The sequence below is a fragment of the Neofelis nebulosa genome, chromosome 13 (assembly GCF_028018385.1).
Source record: "Neofelis nebulosa isolate mNeoNeb1 chromosome 13, mNeoNeb1.pri, whole genome shotgun sequence".
NCBI lineage: Eukaryota > Metazoa > Chordata > Mammalia > Carnivora > Felidae > Neofelis > Neofelis nebulosa.
The window spans coordinates 51,729,019-51,754,516 of NC_080794.1; the positions used below are offsets into that span (position 1 = coordinate 51,729,019).

The following is a 25,498-nucleotide window of genomic DNA, read 5'->3' on the forward strand; positions in this document are numbered from 1 at the left end:
ACATCCAGGATCTCTGCAAGCCTCAGTTTGCCCATCTGTAAAGAGCGAGTATGAACAGACATCACACTAGGAGAGCGTGAGGATTTAGTGAAAGAACGCACAGGCAGTTCCTGGCACATTATGCGTGCTCAGGAAATACTGGTTTCCTCATCGTGTCTTTGCTTAGCTCCCTGGCAGGTAGCAGTCTGTGGGGATCGAACAAAATGGTACCGGGCCTGGAGATAAAGAGTATACAGTGTATAGGTTCATTTGGGTGAAGACTCAAAACAGTGCAGGGCACCGAGGAAAGGTTTTATAAGTGTTATCTAGCATTATTATTTTGTTGTTATCATTAAGCCCAGGAAATGCTCCACCCTTCTGAAGAAGTTTATTCGAACAACTCCTAAAGAAGGCTGAGAAGAGGCACCTGGGTGGGTCCATCGGTTCAGCGTCCGACTTCGGCTCAGGTCATGATCTCGCAGTTCGTAAGTTCGAGCCCCGCGTCGGGTTCTGTGCTGACAGCTCAGAGCCTGGAGCCTGCTTGGGATTCTGTGTCTCCCTCTCTCTCTCTGCCCTTCACCTGCTCACCCTCTGTCTCTCTCTGTCTCAAAAATAAATAAACGTTAAAAAATCAAAAAGAAGGGGCGCCTGGGTGGCGCAGTCGGTTAAGCGTCCGACTTCAGCCAGGTCACGATCTCGCGGTCCGTGAGTTCGAGCCCCGCGTCAGGCTCTGGGCTGATGGCTCGGAGCCTGGAGCCTGTTTCCGATTCTGTGTCTCCCTCTCTCTCTGCCCCTCCCCCGGTCATGCTCTGTCTCTCTCTGTCCCAAAAATAAATAAAAAGCGTTGGAAAAAAAAAAAAATTTAAAAAAAAAAAATCAAAAAGAAGAAGAAGAGGAAGAAAGCGGCTAAGCACTCATGAAGAAAACCTCCTGACAAGCGGTCCAGTATAACCACAATGGTGGAAGAAATGAGGGAGTTGCCTCATGCCATTTGCAGGGATGTGACTTCAAACACCCAGAACCAGAAATTCTGCACTGTCCTCATTAGCAGCTTTTGAACATTTCTGAATAACACAGAGGCAGACCAGAGTCATTTTGCTGCAGGGTTAGGTCAGTAAGCATTGCGTGTGTCCGGGCAAGAGCAAGGCCATTTTCATCCATGCAGTCAGGCAGCTGGGCACCTCCCACAATGTCCCAGAGGTTCTGCTGAGAGTGGGGGCCAGCGACGTCACCGCAAGGATGGGATGCCGTAGCACGCCGCCTGAGGACAGCTTTATTTATGCTCTTGCAGAATGTACATGCAGGCCTTGTTTTTCTGGCTGATTAGGGAGCCAGCTCACATAGCGTCCGCGGTTCTACATTTAGAATTGTGTCTTCATTCACATTCTTTCCACGCAGCTCACGGCTCCTGGACTGGAAGAGAGTGGTTACTTTTGCCTGGGCCCATCCCCTGGGAAGACGCCAGCTCACCTCGAGCTCCTGGTCCAGAGTTTGGGCCGAGTTCTCTGGCTGTGCTCTGGGCTGGGGTGGTCCACACCGGTGTGCCCACTATGACCCGAACCAGATGTGGAATCCATGGCCCAGGGCAGGTAGGGCCCATTCTGGGAGAAATGGGATTCTACAGCGGTCAGCTGTGGTCAGGCTAGCCGGATGGGGCCCCCAGCCAAGCTCTGAGGGTTTCTGCTCCCAGCCCGGGCCCTTGCCAGGTCAACTGTGTTTTATTGTTCTCTCCTGACCCCTCCTGCTGACGCTAACAAAGCTGCCAGCCACTGTCCTGCCCCCGGAAAGTTCCCTGGGTCACCCTCATGTCTTTCTTTTCTCAGGCAGCCACTTGAAGCAAACACCGCCAGGTCCCGCCACACTGCAAACCTCACCGCTTCTAAGACTCCAAACCAGACATGCGGTCATGCTGTCCACCTGGGAAGAATTAAAAGTAAGCTGGGGAAGAAACATGCTGAGAAGCGGGAGGAAAGCGGGTGAGGAAGACCAGGGCCCTGCTTTGCCTCCTGTTACTCACACCCCAAAGCAAACTCCCCCATAAAACGAGATTTCGTGATGCAGGCTTCCCTAAAATCTGGAACAAAATGATCTGGGTCATACACACATAGTGTGCGAACTGGCTGTGAATCGTGCTTGAATGTGTAATAGGGGAAAAAAATGAACTAGAACATCAAACCCATGATTTTACAGGTATTGTTATTCACCACAAAGCTCTGGTTTGTTTGTTTGTTTGTTTTTTAAGTCGATTTGAATTCTCTTTACAAAAATATAACAAGTAAGTGATGGTACGGGTGGTTGAAGGCATGACAAAATCGTCCCAAAAAATGATTAACATTTGAGAAGCTTTGCCATATACAAGCGTATACATGTACACAAATTGATTTGATCTTCAACCCAACAGAACATAGGCAGTCTGTCCATCTTAAAGATGAGTAAACTGAGGCACAGAGAGGTTAAGGGATTTGGTTGGTGTCAAATAGCTGGGAAATACAAGGGGCCAGGGCTCTGAGTCTCTTGTGTTGTGCTGTGCTGTGTTGTTTCGTTTGCTTTGCTTTGGTTTTAATGCTGGCTCACATTTCAAGTTGATTCTTTTCATTGGCCAGGTTGGCTAGTGTTGGTTTTGGCAAGCAGGGGAGGCGGGTGGAGCGGGTAAAATCAAGGGGCTCGCTTTGAGTCTCCCTTAAGCCATCTCTGAATACTGATCAGTGAGCAGGTGTCCCTGCAGTCGGGTCCTAAGTCCCCAGGGCAAAAGGCAAGTAAGTTTTAAGGCTCTGGGGAGGAAAGGGGGCTGGATAACTCTGCTGTTAGTGGTCAGACCCCTCCACCTGCAGGGCAACATGGAGCCGTTCTTTCGGACTTGGTTCCAACTGACGTTCACAGACCCAGGTCCCTGTGACCCTGGCCACCAGCAGATTCAAGGCTGGAGGTGGTGCCAGGCCCTGAGTTAAGGCTGGGACAGAGGTTGCTGGCTGTGAGGAGCCCACAGGGGCGGGGTGGACGGGAGGCAGTCCACAAATAGATACAGAGATACAGTGTGGTGCAGACTTTCGGGGGCTTTGAGCACCTCAAATAGCGGGGCACCTGGTGGGGACCAGCCCCTGGGGTTTCCCAGTCCACGGGCAGGGGAGCACGAAAAAAAGCTCTTGAAAAGAAAGACAAGAGCTCTTGCTTTAAATCCTAACAGTGAGCAGACTGTCACAGGGCCAACTTGGGGAGGGTAAGGGAAGGGGAGAGCTCCCAGGTGTTGGAACGGCATGAACAAAGGCAAAGGGGTTGGAAGATGTCTGGGGATCTGCAGGCAGTTTGGAGAGCAGGGAACCCCGGGCCAAGACTGAAAGTGGCCATTGGGCCAGCCCCTCCCAGAGACGGAGAAGGGGAGCTCTCAGCTGCAGAACGAAACCCATCCACCAGCACTTGGACCCTACACGCCACGAGGCCTGCCCCGGCCAGGCTCACCAAGTGGGCACTTACCTTGCCTCTTCCCTGATTATTTCCCATCCTTCTGAAACTCTCACCCTGAAATCCCAGCCTGGTCGTCCCCCAGCCTGCAGCTGGGCGTGTTATTTTGCTCCAAAAGCACAGCAGAGCGCGGCTCCTTACTCGAGGAATGCAGGCTGTGGTCCTCCGAGGCGATGATGAAACGGGCTATTTCTGCCCCCGGGACATCAGCAGACCTCCGGGCGCTGGCTCCAAGGCTCACACTATCGTGTTTTTAACGTTTCCCTAGACAAATGTTTTCCTTCGCACCCTGGGATCTTTGTATTTGAACCTGGGTGCTGAAATAGCTTTAGAAATCATTCTGGATTGAAGTTGGAATCATGGTTAGGGTCCAGCTCAGCGGCAAGCAATTTCTCACTCCCCAAGTTATCTATTACCAGTGGCCGATCTGGATGTAAAAATAGCTGGTGAGGCTGTTTGTTTAATCTGACTGTTACCTGACACCACGCGGGTGTTGCTGTGCGGACTGTTTGCCTCCTTCCCCACCAAGAACACCATTTGGTTTCCCCCGGCTGGGTCTCTATGTAGGCACACTTCATGAACTTCCAGTGGCTGGACAACTTCTGGCCACTGATTTTCCTCAGGTGGGCAGGTTTGTGAAAAAGATAAGAGGTCTGGGTCTTGCATCCGTGGCCCTCTCGTCTTTGGGCAGCCAGCGAACGAGGGAAGAAGTTCCGGCTGCCGGGCAGAGCCGGGCTGCTGGAAGAGTCAGGGTTGTCCCCCGTTCCTGGGGAGGCCGGAGAGCAAGCAGCTGGGACACGCGGAGAGCGGAAGGTAGGGCGCAGACACTTGTCTGGTTTCTCGGCGTGGGCAGGGAGGCTCACGCTCCCCGCAGCAGGGACATTTGCTCTGGGCCACTGGCACCGTCGGGGCTGGAGCTCTGTGTCCGGGCGCCGGGCAGGGCGGTGTGAGTGGGAAGGGCACGCTGGGGGCTGAGGTTCTCAGCGGGGTGCTGGATTCCCTTGTGGACCATGAGGGGTACACCGTTCAGGGTGCAGATGGATGTGTGTGACTTCGTCCTTACGTGCGTATGTCTGGGCACTTTGCTCTCGCAGGGTTGAGCAGGCACAAGCCTGTGGATGAACCCAGGTCATGCGTGGCCAGGACGAGTGTTCAGTGGGATGTTTCTGGCCCGTGGACTCTGAGAGTATGTGTCTCCCGAACGTGGAAACCCCCACAGTGTTCTCCCACACCCTGGGGGTCCTCGACCAGACTCACGCTTGGCCATGTTTAAAGTCATATCTCTCTTTTCTCCGGAGGAAGAATTGATCGCTGAGGAGAGTAAATACTGAATCTGTGTGGAAAACTAGACAGCCTTCAAAAATTATTAATTAGGGGCGCCTGGGTGGCTCAGTCGGTTAAGCGTCCGACTTCAGCTCAGGTCATGATCTCACGGTTTGTGAGTTCGAGCCCCACGTCGGGCTCTGCGCTGACAGCTCAGAGCGTGGAGCCTGCTTCAGATTCTGTGTCTTCCTCTCTCTCTGACCCTCCCCCACTCACACTCTGTCTCTGTCTGTCTGTCTCTCAAGAATAAATAAACATTAAAAAATTTTTTTAAATTATTATTTAGGATTATAAACCCCTCCCCTGGATGTTGATCATGGATGAGGCCATGTATATGGCGGGGGGAGGGGGGGGCAGGCACGGAGTATATGAGAATTCTCTATACCTTTCACTAAATTGCTCAGTTTTGCTGTTAACCTAAAACTCCTCTAGTAAATACAAGTTATTTTTTGAAACTAAATTATAGGCCATTTCTCTCAATGCATCTAACCCAATTATAATGAACTCTATTTGAAGTAATAGTTTTAAAGACTATAAGTATAAGAATCCTGGAAAGTAGATTAAACACATGTTCAATTTACCAGCATTCCAGCTTCCTCTACAACAGTGGTTGGTAAACCATGGCTGTGGGCCAGACACCTGGTTTGTAAATAAAGTTTTATTGGCACACAGCCACACTTGTTCATTTCCATTTTGCCCATGGCTACCAAGGCTGAGGCCATATGGCCAGCAACGAGGGAAACATTTACTATGCGGCCCTTTACAGAAAAAGTTTGCTGACCCCTGCTGTATGAGAACACTCCTGAGATGGGCTGATCTGGTACCCACACCAAAAAAAAAGCAGGGAAATTTCCAGCTGTTAAAACAGCCTGTAAGCTGGACGGACCCTTCAGGACCAGTGGCCAGCTCTGGAGCCCCAGCCCCTCCTCAGGGCTGGTTTTTCCAGTCTGGCTGGTAAAGAAAATGTTCAGTTTACCATTGGGAGGTTAGCTTTGCTGTGGAGTGTGGCCTGGGCTGAGCAGGGCAGATTGTGCTTATCAGGATGGTTTATAAATAGACACCTCCGGGTGACCCGAGTCCAGCGTGTTTCTGCCCCTGGGTCTTTGGGAGGAGAACAATTGTGCCTGCTGTTTGGTGACCAGAAGCCAGTTGGGATGGGAGCAACTGTGTCTACTGGGAGGAAGAGGGCTGGTGGGATGTTGGGTCCTGGAAACAGGGGCTTGGATCCCCTGGAAACCTGGGGAGAAGGGGTGTGGGGAGGAGGCAGGGAAGGCTACAGAAGGCTACCAGTCCTCAGAAGGTGAATGCACCCACCTCGGTGTCTTTTCACCAGTGTGCAGGCAAGTGTCTTGGCATCTTCTGCTTCTTTGTTCCTGACCCTAAAGAAGCCTTAGAGACCCTTACAGAAAGGGGAAGCCCCGAGTCTGGAAATAGCCCTTTTCCTCCAGCCTATGCCAGAAATCTCAGTAACTGAAACCTGCCAGCCAGTGGAGACAGGGCTGGGCCATCTTCCTCACTGGCTCTTGGGATTTCACTCCATCTGCGCAGGGTTGCTGGAGAGATGCAAAGGGCTTCAAGAGAAAGGTGGCCCTCACGGAGACATCAGAGCTGACATTTCCCAACAGGCTACACAAGGTCTTGGTTTTATTTCCATTTGAGGGTTTAAACCACATTTCACCAAAGCCAGCCAGTCTGTAACCCTACAACTCGATTGTATGTTTCGTTCAGTGAGTCGAGAGGACCCCAAATACCTCTTCATTTCTACTTGGTTCCCAGGGGTTGCACAAGCTAGTGAGGACAGATGGAGGGGGAGAGGACAGGGGATCCATCAAGGTACGTGGAGAACGTGGAGCACCGCTGAGATGTGTCACCCCCAACGTAAGTCATCGGTATCATTAGGGCGCGTTCCCTGGAGGGGGCTGCACGTCTCCTGTTCAAGGTGGAGGCAAAGCAGTTGTCGGCTGACCTCGGTTCTCAGGTGGGAGACAGAAGATCGCTTGGTGCCCAGTGCATTCCTTTCCAAGCCTGCATCCGTCAGCCTTGGAGAGCTTGACGGCAATCAGAATGTTTGGGAATCTGACAGCAAGAGGGTCAACCAATTGTGGCTTTCTCCCCAGGACTTGACAGACAGACCTCCCTTTCCTAGTAGGAAAGGGCAAGGGACCTTTCTGGACCACGGCACATGAAAGCGAGGACACCTTCCCCGTGTCCTCTGTTCTCTGCGTGGTCGTCCCTTAAGGCTCTGGCCCAGAGAGGATGAGCACAGTGCAGGCGCCTAGGGCCTAGAAGAGCTTCCAAATCCCACAGAGATGCCTGCAAGAGCCCGGGGGCTCCACAGCCTGGATGCTGGTGCCTGCCTCAGTTGGCCCCTTCTGTCCCTCAGGAGCCCCTTCCAGGATGGGCTTGAGCTTACGCAAGGCTACAAGGCTGAGCTAACGGAGGGATTGCAAGCCTTCACCTGAAGCTGACGGAAGGCAAGGGGGAGAGGAAACCGAGATTTGCTTGAGTGGCCCAGTGCTTTCCACACTCCCTGCTGACTGTGGAGGCTCGTTTCAGGCCTCGTGGCCCTGAGCCCCGCCTGCGACAGCCAGGTCATGCTGGAGCCTCCCCTTGGTCTGCCATCTCCTGGGGCAGCCTGGCCACATGCAGGACCACTAGCTGGTCCCTCACCTGGCCCTGTCGGCCCTTCTCTGAGGCAGATCAAGCCTAAAGGCCGCGGAGGTCAAGGGGTCAGAATTCAAACCCGCTGGGCTAAACCCGCCAACTGTGAATGACTTCTCTCCCTGGGCGCCCACCATTTTCATCCCTGGCTGCCTTCCTCCCACGTGCAAAGCACTTACAAAGATTGTCCGGGTTTTACTGCCAAGGTCGCCCAGTATGGTAGGTTTCAGGATCCCCTTTGCAAAGCTTAGAGAAGTTCAGTAACTTGTCCCAGGATGCACAGCTAATAAGGTGCTGAGATGCAAACCTGGGACCCGAGTCCAAAGCCCATGTCTTTTCCACATACAAATGAGTCTCTATGAGGAGGCCAGTCCACTTACCAGAGTCAAAACCTTCCTCAGAGAAGCCCTTCAGCCCAGACAGGCTCCTCCCTTAGAGCCTCAGAAGTTCCCTGCTACTCCAAGCAGCGCAGCGCTGCTGGAGGTGTTCAGCAGGGGCTTTGGGGTGGGGCAAATCTAGATTCAGTCTGGCTCCACCTTTCTTAGCAAGCCCCTGAGCCTCAACTTCCTCCTCTGTAAAATGGGACTACCAACCAATGGGAACCCATCTCAAAGGCTCCTTCGTGCATTAACTGAGCAAACATATGAAAAGTACCAGGCACACAATAAATATGACGACTGTTTCTGCAACTGCCCTCTTTGTCAATTTTTTTCTCTCCTGCTTAAACTGCAACTTGGATCTTTTCCTTCCAGAGGTCACGGAAGAGAAACCCCAATGAGTCAGGGCTCAGCTGATTCATGTTCATTGCTCGGCTGTAGAGCAGCTGGCACCATGGAGGACTGACCCATCCTCACAGTGACCACTGGACACTCACACGTCATTATTACCTTCCCTCTCATACCATATTGTGTCCTGGGTCTGTGCACCTTTTAGCACGTGGGGTGGAGGACTCAGCCCCAGAGGGAAGTGATGTTCCCACCCACACGGCAACGTGGGCAGCATCTGGATCACTCCGTGCACACCATCATCAGCCAGGACGCCCTGCTCTGCCCCACCAGCCCCTCCCGAGGGGGAGAAAGGAGGTTAAAACTTTACTTGATTTTACCTAATGTAAATTTGCCTCATCTTAATTTAAATCTCAAGGGCAAGGGCAGGAATCCAAATTGTCATTGAGCGTGGAAGGTTTCCCCAAATTGCTTTGGGGGCCTGCCCAGGAGCTGCAGACGCGCTGTTTAAGGGGAACACCCTACAAGCGCCAATGCTGTGCAAGGTCAGCCAAGATCCAGTCTAAGAATGAGGGAGCGGAGTGGTTTACTAAGGCAGAGAAACCAGGCAGAGAGAGCACACCTGGGGGTGGATCCCAGGACAGGGAAGCCCCCTGGGCATGCTGGTCAGTCACTGCCTTGCTTCTCTCTCCCTTTTACGTTGGGCAAAGGCAATGTTGTCCTAGTGACCACCATGTCCCGGCCCTAGGTTAGGCAGGATGCGTGGTGGGGGTGATAGCGACATTTACAGATCGTTCCTAGCTGCCAGCCACCTCACAGACGTGAATTCACTGGGTCCTCACAACGACCCCATGAGGCAAGTACTACTGTTAGTTTCATTTTACAGATGAGGAAACTGAGGCACAAACAGGGTTTATAATTTGCGGAGGGCCACTCACAGCTGCCGTAACCAGGAGCCATGTCCAAGGGGGCCTGGCATCAGTGTCTGCCCTTCCCATTATGTTATACTGCCCCCCTCTGGAGATTAGAAATGATGCCAGCTGGCATTTAGTGAGCACCTACTATGTGCTTTACACACACATGTTCATTTAATGCACTCGGCAATCCTGTTGGCGGGTGTTACGCAGTGGTAGATAGGGGATTCCTTCTCTGCGCTTTCAAAAGCCCAAGATCTCAGTGGCGGTAGCTTCCATGTATTGAGTCCTTATGCTGCGTAAGTGTCCTCGGGGCTCTTGATATGTTTTCACCCCCGCCCTTCACAACCACCCAGTGAGGTAGCTATTGTTGCAGATGAAGGATCGGAGGCTCAGAGAGGGGAGGTAACTTGTCGAGGTCACACAGGACTAGGAAAGGAGAGCCCTGGTCTGACTCTAAATCTCGGGCGCTTTCCACCACCCTCTGCTGTGTGCCCAGGAGGGACCCGGGTGGGTGCTCACACACACACTGGCAGCCAAAGCTTTCTCGCGGCTGCCTGCATGCAAGCCCCACCTGGTGAGACCTCTTTCCTTCCACCTCCTGGACGGGCAGCTCACACTCACCTCTGCCTGCTCTCCCCTCACAGGTGATGGTCCCTTGAGGAGGGTAGTGTTTCTGATTCATCTCTGCACCCCACACAGGCACAGCCTCCCCAGAGCCGGGCCTAGAGAGAGGCATACGCAGTCCAAACCTCAATGGTTGACACCCATGTGGCCCAAGTGGCCCAAGAGCTATGACTTATCAACACAACCTCCCAGAAAGGGGCACAGCCTCCAGCTTAGGGCAGCGGTGCCCCTGGTGTGGTCCCAAGACCAGCAGCACCAGCATCCCCAGTGCCCCACCCCCACCCCCACCTCCCGAGTCGACATCTCCTGGGTGGGGACCGGCACTCCAACAAGCCTTCTGGGGCCCTGAGAAGGACCCCTGCCTTAGGGAAGGAAAGGGGACAAGGTCCCCACGTTGTTCTCGAACATGGTAGGAAATGCTCCAAGAAGCTGATCTTTTCACATCGACTGGAGCTGTGGTTTTAAATAACTTTGTCTGAAGAACATTCTTCAGGGTTCATGTTTAGAAGGATAACCCAGGTGGCCACATCTGAATTCTTTTTCTTGCCACTGTAAAGCATCCCATGAGGGATTCCATGAAGAAGGCGGGATGGTTGTCAGTCCCTCATGGCAAGGAAGTTGTCTCTCCTTCCCTGGAGGAGCTGGGCTCTCCACTGCCACGCTCCTGGGAGAAAGGACAGCTGTCATCTACCAAACAGGCGTCTGCCATCTACTTCCAACCTCCAGCAGGAAGCGAGAAGGCCAGGGACAGCCAGGCTCTGGTGTGTGTGTATACGTGCGTGTGTGTGCACGCGCATGGGGTTTAGGGGTTTAAGAATTCCTGGGTTTAAGACTTCCTGATTCTCCAGGCAAGGCCCCTCCCCCATCCCATAAAGTCATGCCTTCCTGGCTGTGCAGGGACAGGGAATACGGCACCCTCCAGTATGCTCCCTGAAGGACAGCCAGGTCTAGCTTTGCCAAAGCAGATGCTCCCTGATGGGAAGAGGAGGGCCATAGAAGGTAGAAGAGAAGGTGCTAAGAGAGAAGCTTGCTGCCACTCCCCACCCTGCATGGACACCATGGCAGATGGAGGCCCCCGGAAACCCAAAGACTCTCTCTGCCTTCGCTGCATAGGAAGGGCAGAGTCATGTAGCACAGACACCTGAGTCTGAATCCCAACTCTGGTGCTCTCTCGCTGTGTGACCTTGACCAAGTTCCTCAACCTCTCTGACCCTCAATTTTCCCACCTCAGATTCCTTTGGCATGAACCCTGCCTAGCTTGCCTCTGGTTGTGACCACTGAGCAAGACCGTGGATACCAAGTGTGTGGCGGGTAGTAGGAGCTGCATAAATGGGGCAGACGCCTGGAACTGTCCAGCAGGGTGCTGATGCTCACAGAAGGCTCTCCCAGCCTTCTCTGCCTCTGCCACCCAGCCCCATGGCTCTGATTTACAGATGGGTGAACGCTGCAGCACCCCTGGCCCCATGGTCTGGGTGTCCTGCCCAGAACCTCCTCTCCTGCCCAAACCTGGAACACTCCAAGGATGCTTTCATGGGGTGCCCTCTCCCAAATTTCCTGGTTCTCTTCCCAGGGGCTGGAGACAGGATGGGTGCCGAGGGACACCCTTCTCCCAACAAATCCAAGTGTTTTTTTCTCTGGGAGCCGCTGAAGGGGCCTCCTCTCTGGACAAGGCTCCCCAAGGTGGAGTTCAGGTTATTGGGTATAATCATTTCTCCCTGCAAGACCCTCTTCATGAGCCATAGGGACTTCTGTGAGTCCCAGGCTGCTGGGTGTCCCTCCCCATCAGCCCCAGCCTATGAGAATGAGACTGAGGCTCAGAAACATTGAACAACTTGTCCCAAGTGTGCCTGACTCCACAGCTCATAACCAGAGAGCCACGCTTGCCAGTAAGGGGCAGGGCAGGCTTTCACGGCCTTTGCACCATACACAGAATCTCAGGTGTGATGGGGTGCTGGCGATAGGACATCCTATGACCCAAGGTCATGAGATGAGCTCCTAAGAGATCTGAGGGCAAGAACCAGGAGAGTGGGGGCTGCGGGTGGCCAGGGGTGGGATGGTACTGAGCAGAACTCCGCAGTTTCCATGAGGCATTTCAGAAGCTCCTGGAGGAACCCCCTTTAAATGCCAGTTGTAGGCACCCTCTCCTTCCCAACAGCCTTGGGTTCAAACCCCACACCCTCAGGCAGTAAACCCCTCTAGACTCCAGGTTCCTCCTCTGTAAAGAACAAGAGTAATTGCCGCTTTTCAAGGTTGTTGCAAATATTAATTACATAATAATAAACATTAATCAATAATATTGGGGTATATGAAGTACTTGTCTTATGCCAGGCACTTAGTACAGGGGGATGTCTCTTATTCATTGATTCATTTGCTCCTTTGACAAAGACCAGGCACTGTGCAGGGACTGGGGACACAGCGCCGAAGCAAGGGCAAGGCCTAGCCTGTAAACCCACCACCTGAGATGGTCTCCTCCCCTCCCCCACATGCATCTGGGCAGACCTTGCAGGCAGGGCAAGCGCCTCAGCTCCCCACTTCTCCATCCAAAGGAAGACCCAACATCGCTACAATTGAGCCTAACCAGGAATGCCTGAAATTACTGATCCAGAGTAGTTTATAAAACACACTGCAGATCAGAACTCATTATTGGGTATAAAAATCACTTACCAAATTGCAAATGGGGTTTTTTTTTAATAGAAGGATAGAGGGGCGCCTGGGTGGCTCAGTCGGTTGGGCGGCCGACTTCAGCTCAGGTCACGATCTCGAGGTCCGTGAGTTCGAGCCCCGCGTCGGGCTCTGGGCTGATGGCTCAGAGCCTGGAGCCTGCTTCCGATTCTGTGTCTCCCTCTCTCTCTCTGCCCCTCCCCCGTTCATGCTCTGTCTCTCTCTGTCTCAAAAATAAATAAAACGTTTAAAAAAAATTTTTAAATAGAAGGATAGAACAGAAGGTATCAGAGTAGCACAGATAAGCAGAGTGAATTTTGCTTCCTGAATTTTCCTTGATCTGCAGTTGACCCTCGAATAACGAGGCGGTGAGGGGCACCAATGTCCACCCCATGCAGTCAAAAATCCGTGTATTTTGACTCCCCCAGAACTTAACTACTGATAACATAAGCAGTCGAATACATATATAGCCTGTACTCTATTATTACAATAAAAGAAGCTAGAAAAAAGAAAATGTTATTAAGAAAAGCATAAGGAAGAGAAAACACATGTATGGTACTGTACTGTATTTATGGAAAAAGCCACGTATAAGCGGACCCATGTTGCTCAAAGGTCAACTGTATACGTCTCTGAGCAGGTTCTGTGCTGCGAGGGAAGTGTATTTCCTACTCTGTGTTGAGTGAAAAACAAGCAGATGTCAAAAACCTCCACTCTTGGGAGACATGTGGAGAAAGGCACGCACATAGTTCCCTCCATGCCCAGTGGCCAGAAGATAAAACACAGTTCTGTGGTGGCTGGGGCTCACTGGGCCTCTTCCTGGGGCGGTGTCCCCCTGGCCGGGGAAGGACCCAGGACCTGGGGAGTCGGGTGGCACTAATCACCTGGAGACTCAGGTAGTGACTGCCTCAGGGACCAATTTCAGGACCCTTTCTTTCCTCAGCTCCCTCCAGCGTGGGGAGCAGCCCAAAGAGGGTGGGCAGAGCCAGGTTCGTTTCTCATGGTTCCTGTTTTGCAAATAGGTAGAAGTTAAGTGACTTGCTCAAGAACAACCCTGCCCTGGTACCAGGCCTCCAGCTCTTTCTACTGTCTAGAACTGCCTATTCGATTGCTAGCTCATTTTAGTTCCTACCGTTGCCAGAATTCAGGGCAAGATGTTCTTGGAGATGTGGAAGGTATGAATGAATGAATGGATGAACGAATGAACGAACAAAGATGTTCCAGTGGCTGGGCTAATGTTTTCTCCTTGATTCCACAACAGCAGTTCTCAGCCAGTGCCGAATCTGCCCCAGGGCACTTCAGCAAAGTCAATAGTGCCAAGGTTGAGAACCCCCGTTATTTATACACAGGTGCATAACATTGGCTCCATTTTACAGATGAGAAAACTGAGGCTCAAAGACTTGCTGTAATTTAGCCGAGGTCGTACCCAGGGCATGTAGACGAGCACCAGAGCCTGGACCAGACCCAGGTGGACCCACCATTTTGGTGGCCCCTGTGTTTCTGAAAGAGCTGTGTGTCCCCCTTCCAGAGGCTGCCCTGCCCTGGCCTGATGGTCAGTATAGCCCCTGGAGTTCGGGTTTGGTCTGTCCACTGAGGCCATCTGCCGAGAGCACCTGGTGGGTCCGCTTCTCAAAGCCCAGCGATGCCAGACCTGATCTCCTTGCTGGTGGAAGGGGGTGTCCAAAAACAGCTCTGGCTGAGTCTAGCACATCTGGCCACTGGGAACTCCAAGGAGTGTTCCCCGACAGTGGCCGGCCACCAGAAATGGTCAGAAGCAGGGCTGCGAGACCCCTGCCCAAGGATCCTTATCAAAGTGAGAATCCAGAGGCTCCCGGAGCCCCCGAACATGGGATGGTCCACTATCTGTATGTCAGACCAACTGCCACAATACTGGGTCAGCAGTTGGGTGTCAGCCACTGAAATCAGCCGGTGCTACAAAGCAGGAACTTTGCCCCGGACAGCCAGTTGTTAAACATTACTCAGCCCCCCGGTCACACAACCAGGGAACAAAACAGGAGCCAGCAGGGTCAAGTTGCTGGGTCTTTGAACTCAGCCCCTCTCTCCACCTCTCTCGTTCCTCCCCTGGCCTCTCTATCTTGCTTCTCCCCCATTATCCTGCGACTGGGAGCTCCACTGGGTGTGTGGGGAACTCAGACCAGGCCTGGCCTTCCTTATGCCAGGCTCCCTGACCTCTAGCTGCAGACATGGGTAATGCTCAGAGGCCCCTGAGGAAATGTCCCGTCCAGACACGGCAGACTGGTGACCTAGGAAGGAAATGCAATTCAGACTGAGCTGAGCTCCAGGGAGAAAGCCTCTCTCCTCCCTTGCTATCTCCTGAGCGCAGCAGAATGCCCACAGTAGCTGTGATCACCTGCTCACAACTGGCTCTGTGAGTCCAACGAGCCTGGCCAAGCTGGTTCCTCCAGCCACATTCCCTGTGATTCCTGGACTCCTACATGTTGCAGGGCTTGGAAACCCCTCACACATGTGATGCGATTCAGGGAAGATTCAGACACGGGCCAGGCCAGTGCTGCCGTTGGGGCCCCTGGTGCATTCCTGTACACTGTATTCCTGGGGCTGGAGGAAGCCAGGCTTGTCCTCTCCCAGGGCACAAGAGAGTGGGGTCAGTCTGAGAGCCTTTGTTTTTCCAGTTCTAGTTCCTAGGCTGGGGCCATTCAACCAGGCCAGGATGTAGGCCCACCCTCTTACCCTGCTCACTCCAGACCAGTGGAACCAAAATGGCCAAACCAGATGCACAATGACCTGTGTTACAAATCAAAGTTGCATTTTCCATGCATGAGAGACCCTGCCCAATGGAAGCCAATCTGAGGCAATCTGAGGTATATGTGGCCCCGTGTCTGTGGAGATTCACCTGAGTCCCACAAGGCAGAGCCCAGGTCAGTCCTGCCACTGCCGTATCCCCAGCTCCAGAACAGGGTGGCACACAGTAGGGCTCTGGGGATAGTTGTGAAGCGAATGATTGCACGAAAGACCTTCAAGTTTGCTTTATGAGAGCCCATGTTTTCTTCCGGCACAATGTAATGACCTTGAAATTTCTAATTTCCAAAAGTTAAAAGGACAGAGCAATCATCACACTGGGGATAGCCGAGGAGGAATCATCATGGGGCCAGGAAGCAGGGCCCTGGAGAAAAGATTCGCAATCCCAGCTCCAGCACTCCCCAGGACACAGAGAGTAACCCAGGTAGCCTCAATTCCCTCACCTGTAAGGCGCGGGATCATGGGTTTTAGTGAGGAATGAGTGATCACAGGCATGTGCCCTGCTCCCCCTTCCGAAGGACCCCAACTGAGGAAGTCGATTTTGCCACCCTCGTTCACCTTGTAAAATATACGATGTAGACAAGGACGTTCTCTCGGAAACTGCCAAGCGGGAGGGCTGTTGGCAATGGCACAGGGAGGTCAAAGAGCTTGGCTCTGGGCAGGGGTCCAGAGCAAGGCACTGGCCTGGTGTGGGGTGGGTGGGAAAGGCTGTCTGTGGGCCGTCTGTGCATTCACAGACTAGAACAGGGCCCGTGAGCACACAGACAGGGGGCTGTCGTGTTCGCTACGCTGAACTGCTCCTCAAGGCATGCCTACCTCAACATCTCAAAAAACCACCCAGAAAGAATACCAAGAAGAATCAATTCCAATTTGTTAGGGCCTTCTGGGTGTGATAAAGCCAACCCCTGTCCTCTCCACCAGCTTCCTGCTTCCGCTTTGCTGAGAAGTGAAAACACCATTCAATTAAGGTAATTAAATCCACCCAAAGAGCCAGGGCTCAAAAAAACCACACTACAGGCAAGTGGTCAAACCCAGCAGCAAAGCAAACCCCAGTGGCTTCCTGTGCAAAGACAGGAACCAGAGGAGAACGAAACGGCCTTCTTAGCAGCTGGAGAGCATCCCTCCCGGCTCTGCAAGGCCCACCCGAACCTGCCTGCCGTCTGCCTTCCCCGACAGGGAGGACCTCTGCTCACCAGCTGAATCAGCATGTCCATTCCTGTGGTTCTCACGAAAACTGGAGCTGAGAAGATCCGTGGGAGGTGATGAGAAACAAAAACCCTCCTCTTCTCCATCCCGGCCCTCGATCCCCCCTTGAACTGCAGCCCACGAGCCCAAGACACGCCCATCTGCGCCCGAGCCCAGGGACCAGAGGGTCAAGACTGCTTCCTGGAGGAGGCGTGGAATGATGGTGAGCCTGAGCTGAATCCCAGCCTTGGTTCTCTTCTTTACAGGCTGTGTGACACCGAACAACGTTCTGCACCTCTCTGTGTCTTTCCTTCTCCACCTAGAAAATGGTGACAGTTCAGGCCCGCTCACCCCACCTCGTAGAGATGATGGGAATCAAACACATGTGTCCCGAACTGCAGGGTGACGTGCAGACATGAGTCATCCTGTATTGACTCACTGCGTTGGCCTCCGCCGAGGGTGACCCGCTCTGGGTTCCAAAAGTCGTGAGGACCTCGGGTTGCCAGATAAAAAACAGGATGTCCCGTGAAATTTGAATTTCAGATAAACAATGAACACGTGTTTTTAACTTAAGTATGTGATGATTAATTTTATGGAGAACTCTGATACAAAATATCCCAACCATTCTTCAGCCACGGGGCTGGGATGAGTAGCGGTATGTAGGGCGTCTGGAGAAGGGTGTGCAGAGGGCGAGGGGTATGAGCCCCCTCCTCCAGCCACTTCCTGTCCACACTGCCTGGGACAGACCAGCAGAAGTCGGGCTGTGTGTCGTCCGTCTCAGGCCTGGGCGGGCTCCAGCCAGGAGCCCGGTGGGAGGCGAGGAGACCGCGGGGTGGCAGAGCTTTCGGCCCTCCTGCAACCATACCACACACTTGCAGCAAGCCTCTGTCCTCACACCCTTACGAGTCAGGAAGCGCGTTCAGCTGCAGCAGCTGAAAACAGTGCCGAGTGACCACCATGCACCGGCGATCCTCTCAGTCAAAGACGAAGCAGGTCGGGGCTCTCACTCCAAGGAGCTCAAGACCTTGTTGGAAAGATGGATTTACAGCAGATAAAGTGGAACAAAGCCATTAAAAAAAAAACAAACTCTACAAGGAAGAGGAGAGCTGAGGAGGAAGCAGTCAGCAGTCGGTGGCCGAGGGGACACAAAGAGACATGGCCGGGAGCGAGAGTAGGACTCCAAGGAGCCAAGCCAAGAGTCACCTGGGCCTACTGCTCCTTCATCAGCGCACCGCAGGCCTGGAGAGAGGCGAGCATGGGGAGAGCCCCAGCTCTGCCACCAAGAGGGCCTTTGGGGTCGCGCAGAGGCATTTGTAAGGGACCAGAAGAGAGGAAACTGTATCTGCAGAAGTCGGCATGTTCCAGTGCACGATGGTTCGACAGCATCCTGCAGTGTGGCACAGAAAACAGCACCACACGAGAAAACATTTCAGAAGAGACAGAACCTAGTGATGACCGTGCAGAGGGCATTTCGTTGCACGTCAGGAGAAAAAGCTGATTCATGAGGATGCACACTCAGATGTGGTTTGTCTGATAGGTATTCTGACCCCAAAAGATGACCCTGGCAATAAGGAAAAAACAAAATACATCCTCAAGTGTTAACTCTCCCAGGCTGAAGGCCACAGGGGTGCAGACATGCCCCCAGTTCCCCCACCAAGCAAGTCTTCAAGATGGATGTGTCACCAGCCCCTTTACCCCGCCCCAGCGGCTGAACGGGAAAGTCTAGTCCACTACTTCCTGCCGGGGTACCCCAAACCCCTTGTGCATCCTGATGCTTTGCAGAACCCGCTCTACCCGATGCCAGCTTTCCCAGCATCTGGCATCAGCAGGCGGAGTGTCGGGAGGACCAGAAAACAGAGTGCTGTGGGTGTTCTCCAGGATGGCCTGTACAACACAGGGCAGAGGCCAACATGTCATCTGCTGGCACCCACGATTTAGATAATGTATCAGTTAATGACTATTTGTGATGTGACCGTAAACAACACCCCAGTTAATGTACTCAACAAATATTTACTGGATGCTGGCCCTCCGGAGGGAATCAAAGTCATCCCCCAACTGGAGCCCTGAGTGCAATTAACAAGACAAATGGGAAAATGGAGAGGTCATGAAGTTGCTTCTTACTTCTCTCGGATTAACCTGAAACTCAATCCTAACTTAAATGGTATATGCCATGGTGCAAATGAACGCCTTCCAGCGTGCCAGCCTGGGAGCCGTCTCTAAGACAGCTCTTCCACCTGTTCCCACCTCTTACCACAGGCAGACTTTACATATTTTAGGGCTGGGAATCAAAAAGTAAATGAAATCCACTTGAATTCAAATTCACTAATTTGAGATTTGTGATAATTCTGGAATGAATCGAATTATAATTGACTTCCCATAAAATAAGTCCTGCTAAGCCAGTCAGCAGTGTGAATAATATGACAGAGGTAAAATGATTTGCTCACTCATTTACCAGATATTTCTTGCACTGTGCGCTATGCTCCCTGAGGGTAGCCTGGAGAGCCAGCCAGACAGGGACACAGCCACAGAGAAGCGCCCAGGTTATCAGTAAAGACAAACATTAAATAATAATCGCCCAGTTAACTACTTAAGTACAATTATATTAAGTACTGCAAAGGAGTGGGTATGGCCAGTGGGTATGGCCAAGCATATAACAGGGAGACTTAAAATAGCCTAAAGAAGCTGCCTTATTGAAGGGTCCCGTGAGCTGGGTTCGGAAGCATATGTAAGAGTTAAGCAGGTAATAGGGAAAAGGTGAAAGTAAATAATTCCAGGGAGAGGGAACAATGTGTGCAAAGGCTCTGAGGCACACTCTGGAAAGCCCGGGGGGGGGGGGGGGGAAGGAAATAGTTCAAGAGGAAGATGGAAAAGAAGGCTTTTTGTTAAGGAGGCTGATTTTCACTCTTGAAAACTGGGAAACCATTGAGGGGTTCTAATAAAGAGGTTGACATGAACAGATTTGAGTTTTACAAGCTGTTCCTGAATGCGGTGCTGAGAATGAATGTTGCATAGCCCAAGGGAGTCCCCGAAGCAGTGAGTGGGGCAGACTTGTCAGCCTCTAAAAAGTGTGTTTCAGCAGCACTGACAGTGAGTCCATGAATCCAAGCACAGAGTGATAGTCTCCCTAAATGTTCACAAAATAAATGTCACCACACCCTTCTACATCTACGTCTCGGCCACATGCCACATGGACTGATTTCGTCCTTATCTTTGAGCTGCATCTCAGTGGAGTGGCAGGCAATGAAATGGACCAACTATCTAGTGACACAAAAGGGTCAATCTGAATTTTTCAGATGGTCTTAATATCCAAGGTCAGCAGTCCTTCTCCATTCCAGTGGAATGTCTCTTTCATTCTTGCTCCTTCTTTTCTATGCCTAGTTTGAGCATTGCTTCCATGTTGACAAGCTCAGTCCACAAAGGCAAGTAATTGATTTACTTTTCTGTGTTTAAAGATTTCTTTTCTGGGTTCAGGGGATTTTCTTTCTAGTTGAGAAGAAAATGAAGCTACCATCAATTCCCGGGATATGTGGCTTATGATATGTGACCTGTGACAATACGGCATGAGCTTGAAATAGGGAACCCGGCGTGGTGTGAGGACAAAGGACAGCCTAGGAGTCAGGGACGAGGCCAGACAGATGGTGGTAGACACAAAGCCTTCTGTGAGCCTCCAAAGAAATGTACTCCACAAATCTGAGTTAGTATGATTATTAATATTATTAATAAACTACCACGGACCAGATCAATTATCCAGGAGCTGTGAGGTGTGGAAGGTCTTGAGGAAGCCCCAGTGGTCTGCATTTAAAATTTGCATAATGGATTTATTTTAATTAGCTTACACTTTATTCTGTACACTCTTCGAATTCTCCTGGGCAGCTTTTTGGTTCTTTTAGCTGTCAAAATAGATACTCAAGCCTCCTGCCAACAATAAATCGAACACTGTGCTACAGCTTGCTGAGTGGATTCAAGTTCTGCCACTCCAATTCTCTTCACTGCAAAACCTGAGTTATGAATCCACGTGGGAAAGGGCCTTTGGTCAGATATGACTAGCAAAAAATAATTCACGACTGCGCCAATCGTATTAGAAATCCCAACAGCTTAGTACAGGTTCCTGAAGATTCCTTGGACCAGAGATGAATTAATGAATATTGGAAGGTATGGATACTGGCCCTATATTGGTTTTCACCAAAAATGCCTATGTCTGGAATTTTGTTGATCTCTAGTGCAGATTAAATATATACATATATATGTGCATTTATATATATACATATATATGCATATATATACACATATATATTATATATTATAATTATAATATATGATTATATAATATATTTTATATTATATATTCTAATATAATATTTTATAATATAAATATTTAATCTCAAGTGCAGATTAAATATATACATATACATGTGTATTTATATATATACATTTATATTATATTATATATTATATATTATAATATATTTATATATTATATAATATGTTATATTATATAATTATATATTATATAATATAATTATGACATATATAGTGTATATATATACATATATATGCATACATTATATAGACATATATTATATATATATATATCTTTAAATGTCAGTAAGACAGTTCGCTTTCAAAGCCAAGTGTCTTACATTTAAAGACATCTTTTGCACCCAGTATGTGCTTGACCAGTTGGTCAGTTGGGTCCACTAATATTATTTTTCTTCTTTCTAGATGGGGCAATGATAACAGTGAATGCAAGCATGAGAAGAAGTTTTAAAACTACAGACCCTAAAATCCAGCGAGGCAGGCACCTGCAGTCCCCACTGCCATAACAGGTATGGAACCAACCCAAGGAAACACTTTCGGTTGTCAGCCGCTGTGGTGGCTCCACTGGACATCGGGAGACGAGAGGGAGAGGTGGAGGGTGAAACCAAATTTATGACTGTCCCATCTGAAGCCAGGGAAATCAAATCAGAATTGAAGAAGTTATCTGAATAAAGGCCTCTCTTCTTCCCAAGGCAGGAGAAATGTGGTTACAGTAGCTCCCCCTTATCCATGGTTTTGCTTTTTTGCGATTTCAGTCACCTGAAGTCAACCACGGTCTGGAAGCATGTATGGTCCTTCTTTCTGACATACAGTCAGAAGGTCAGTAATAGCCTAACCCTACTTCACGGTGCCCACATCATTCACTCCCCGCCATCTCCTCACATAGACATTTTATCATATCACATCATCACGAGAAAGGTAAGTACAGTACAGTCAGATTTTGAGAGAGAGAGACCACATTCACATAACTTCTATTATAGTATATTGTGATAATTGTTCTATTTACTATTGTATACTATCGTATTGTTGTTAATCTCTTCCTGCATCTGATTTATAAAGTAAGCTTTATCATAGGTTAAACATAGTGTGGACAGGGTTCGATACTACCACCCACGGTTTTCAGCCATCCACTGGGGGTCTTGGAATGTATCCCTCATGGATAAGGGGAAACTACTGTATTTTCTGAATACTCCAAATATCAGTGGACATCTTTTATTAGTGTGTGGAATTACGACACAACCCAAAATCAATTAGAGTTCTTTGGCCATGCACAACAGAAACAGAAACTGGGCAAATTCAGCTGAAATAGATGAGTATTAAAAGGAAAATGGAGCCCTTGCAGACTCCAGGTGAATGGTGAAGTCCCAGCCTGGGCAAGAGTGAGCAGACAGCTCTGCCACTGGAAAGAACGTTCGAGCACATTTCCATCCCGGCATCACTTTAGAAGAAACAGTACAAAGGGCCTGGCCTGGGTCTCACGTCTGCTCTGGACCCGGGGAGATCTCGGCAGGCACCTTGAACTTTCAACCCCACCAAGACTAACCACAGAGGAGACAGGAAATTGCCCCAAAGTTATCAAGTGCTTTTACTCGGAGGAGATGGATGGAAGCTGAGCGTTCAAAAAATAACAAATATCTGCTACTGGGGGTGGTATTTAATTGGCTGGGAGTTGCTTACTTTAAGACTCTAAATTTAAATCTCTACTGTCCTATTTTCACGTAAATGTGGAAGTATGGAAACCCCAGTATTACCATTACGGAGCACAGCCATTGCCAAGACCACGACCCCAGCATTCAGGATGCCGGAAGCCTCCCTGACTGTATTGGCAGGACCTCAAGATCCAGAAAACTTGACCCACCTTGGTCGAAGCCACTAAAGTCCCCCGCCCCACCCCAATCACACAAATCCAGAACAGGTAGTTCTGGCACAGACTCACCGCTCAGCCATGTCATTGATGACCCAGGACTGTCCTGCCCACCAGGTTGTCCTCAGCATATTGGTCTTTAATTGTCATTGCTCGTTCCTCAAGATTGCAGACTGAAGGCCTCGGTGTTGTGAGCTGAGTTGTATTCCCCAAATTTTCACATGCTGAAGTCCTAACCCCCAGGACCTCAGAATGAGATCTTACTTGGAAATAGGGTCATGACAGCTGTAATTAGTTAAGATGAGATCATTAGGGTGGGCTCTAATCCTAAAGGATTGATGCTTTTATAAAAAGGGGAAGTTTGGACAGAGAGAAACACAGGAAAGACAGTGAGAAGACACAGAAGATGAACATCTACAAACCAAGAAGAACGGCTTGGAACAGACCCTTTCCTTGCAGCCTGCAAAAGGACTTAACCCGACTGACACCTCGATCTAGGACTTCCAGCCTCTAGCACCAGGAGATACTTTCTGTTGTGTAAGCCAGCACTTTGTGGTACTTCGTTGTGTCAGCTCTAGCAAACAAACACACTCCATTCCAGGATTTGTGTCCCCGTGCGAAGCAGGAAGAGAGGGCGTCAACAGGGTGGAGACCACAGGGATTGTTCCTTTGATCAGAAAGGCCAGAACTTTCCCTGACATCCAAATGCTCCCACCCCTGTGACCAGAGGCATGCCGCCTAGAAGGGGAAGCCTGTGAGGAAGGGAGTGAGGCTGGCCAGCCAGCAGGGCCCGAGGGCTGAGGCAGATGTCCTCTGCTCCCTAAAAGGCCTGTAATATGCTTTCTGGGAGAAGCAGCCCTGATTTTCAAGGCAGGGCTGAGGAGCACGTCATTAGAGGCTTTTGCAGAGTGCATTGGGGGTTTGCTAAAATTTGTGGTCCTTCCTCTTTCCAGCACAGCCCGCTCAGTTCTCCCATTCATAAAACCAGGTCTGCCTGCCAATGAGTCAACACTGGAAACCCACCGGAGGGCTGTGGTCGAGACACAGGAAACAAAAAGCCCCAAAGAAGGCTGGCCTCCAGGGCTGAAACACAATGCTGCTGGCCCAGCAGCCTCAGGCCTGGGCATGACACCTCGTGCACTGTCCCCCATGTGGGGCCAGGACAGGACAGGGACACAAGGTGTGCAGGCCCTACCTCCCTGATGGAAGCATCTTCATGTTCCGTCCCCTAAAGCCCTGGCAGTGTTATCCCTCCGACCAGCCAGCCAAGGAGGGAAGAATTCAGCCTTGCCAGCTTCTACTGCCGATGGGAAGGAAGCCACTGTGTGACAGTGTCATCTGTCAGCTGACGACTCAGAGCACCCTGCCAGATGTTCACCGTCCCAAATGCCCACCACTTGGGCCCATGCTAGGGTCTACACTTGCTACTTTAGCTGACTTGTCATGTGCTCCTTGACTTTTCTCCTACCTGGGCCAGGCGTGTTCCAGGCAGCGTAAGTATGTACCTCGGGAGAAGTGGCCAGGGTCCCCAGCGGAAGCAGCATCTCAGACAGGACCCAGAAGGAAATGCAAGGTACAGCCCCACACCCATTAGGATGGCTACTACAAAAAAAGAGAGAGAGAGAGAGAGAGAGAGAGAGAGAGAGAGACAGAAACTAACAAGTGCTGGCAAGGATGTGATGACATGGGAATACTATTCAGCCTTAAAAAGGCGGGGAAACAGGATGGAAATGGATGATCCTTGAGGACATTCTGCTAAGTGAATCAGCCAGCCATAAAAAACCAAATATGGTGTGATTCCACTCGTATGAGGTGCCTAGAGTAATCGAGTTCATAGAAACAGAAAATAGTGGCTGCCAGGGCTGAGGTCGGCAGTAGGGGGGAGTGGGGAGTGGAGTTGGCATTTAACAGGTACAGAGTTTCAGTCTGGGATGTTGTAAAAAGTTCTGGAGAGGAATGGTGGTTGCACCAGTATGAACGTACTTAATACTACTGTGCACTTAGAGTGCTTACGTTGGTAAATTTTATGTCCTGTATATTTCACCACATTTTTTTTTTAAAAAGAAGAAAATCTAATGAAGGGACCATAACAGGCCATAAGAATTCAGGAGACCCCAGCACGTGGAGCTATTCAGGAGGAATGGGAGACATCCCCCCCGCCCCCGGGAGCCCCCAGGGAGAAGGGGAGCAGTGTTGCTGGGCCCAGAAAGAGACCTAGGCCAGGGGAGGGGCCATAGCAAGGGAGGACCGCAGAATTGCCAAGACCCCACACCATAGCCAGAATCAGGGATGGGGGAGAAATGCCAAGGATTCTAGGTCTTTCCAGGCTGCACCCAGCATCTCCCAATGGTCACACCCAAGGGCAAGTCGGAGAGTTGATGGACCCAGGTGATGCAGGCTCTTGGGGATTGTGCCCTCTTGGGGTGGCTCCAGGACAAGTTCAATGAGCAGACAGACAGTCTAGCGGCTCCTGAGCTCCTGGCTCTTACAGTATAATGATGGGATGGGCAACTTAACTTTAGATTATGCTCAGTACCACAAAGAGGATGAACCAGGAACTATGAGAGAAAGTGGGGAGGGGACACCCCCATGGAATGTCAGGGAAGACCTCTCTGCAAAAATGACACATCTGAACTTTAGACATTGTCTTGGGCAGGGTTCCCCAGAGGAGCAGAACCAATAGGATGTGCACATACAGAAAGAGATTTATTTTAAGGACCTGGCTCTTGCAGTGATGGGGGCTGGCAGGTCTGACATCTGCGGGGCAGGCTGGAGACCCAGGGGGGAGTCAGTGTTGCAGCCGCAGTCCAAGGACTGGGGGCTGAATCCTCCCTTCCTCTGGGGAGCTCAGTCTTTGAGATGCTGCTCACCCGCAGCATGGAGAGCAAGTAACCTGCTTTTTCCAAGGTCTATTGATTTAAATGTTAATTACATCTTAAAATTACTTTCATAGCAACATCTAGATGTGTTTAACCAAAAACTGGGCACGAGGGCCCAGCCAAGATGAC

The 25,498-nt window shown here is 50.8% G+C and overlaps 1 protein-coding gene across 7 annotated transcripts in view; it reads left to right on the forward strand.

The window, feature by feature from the left end:
- The first annotated feature begins 1,456 nt into the window (after positions 1–1,456).
- C13H10orf71 (chromosome 13 C10orf71 homolog) overlaps positions 1,457–25,498 on the forward strand; it is a 29,270-nt gene continuing 5,228 nt past the window's right edge. The window contains exons 1-4 of one of the 7 annotated variants that reach the window (XR_009252388.1): positions 1,457–1,568; positions 1,803–1,912; positions 21,032–21,135; positions 23,479–25,374. The gene's annotated coding sequence lies outside the window, so the exon portion shown is untranslated. Of the gene's footprint in view, positions 1,569–1,802; positions 1,913–3,992; positions 4,252–6,537; positions 6,640–16,423; positions 16,533–21,031; positions 21,136–21,381; positions 21,545–23,478; positions 25,375–25,498 lie in introns of those variants that run through there. The other 6 variants (XR_009252387.1, XM_058696998.1, XM_058696999.1 and 3 more) reach the window with 6 other exon arrangements.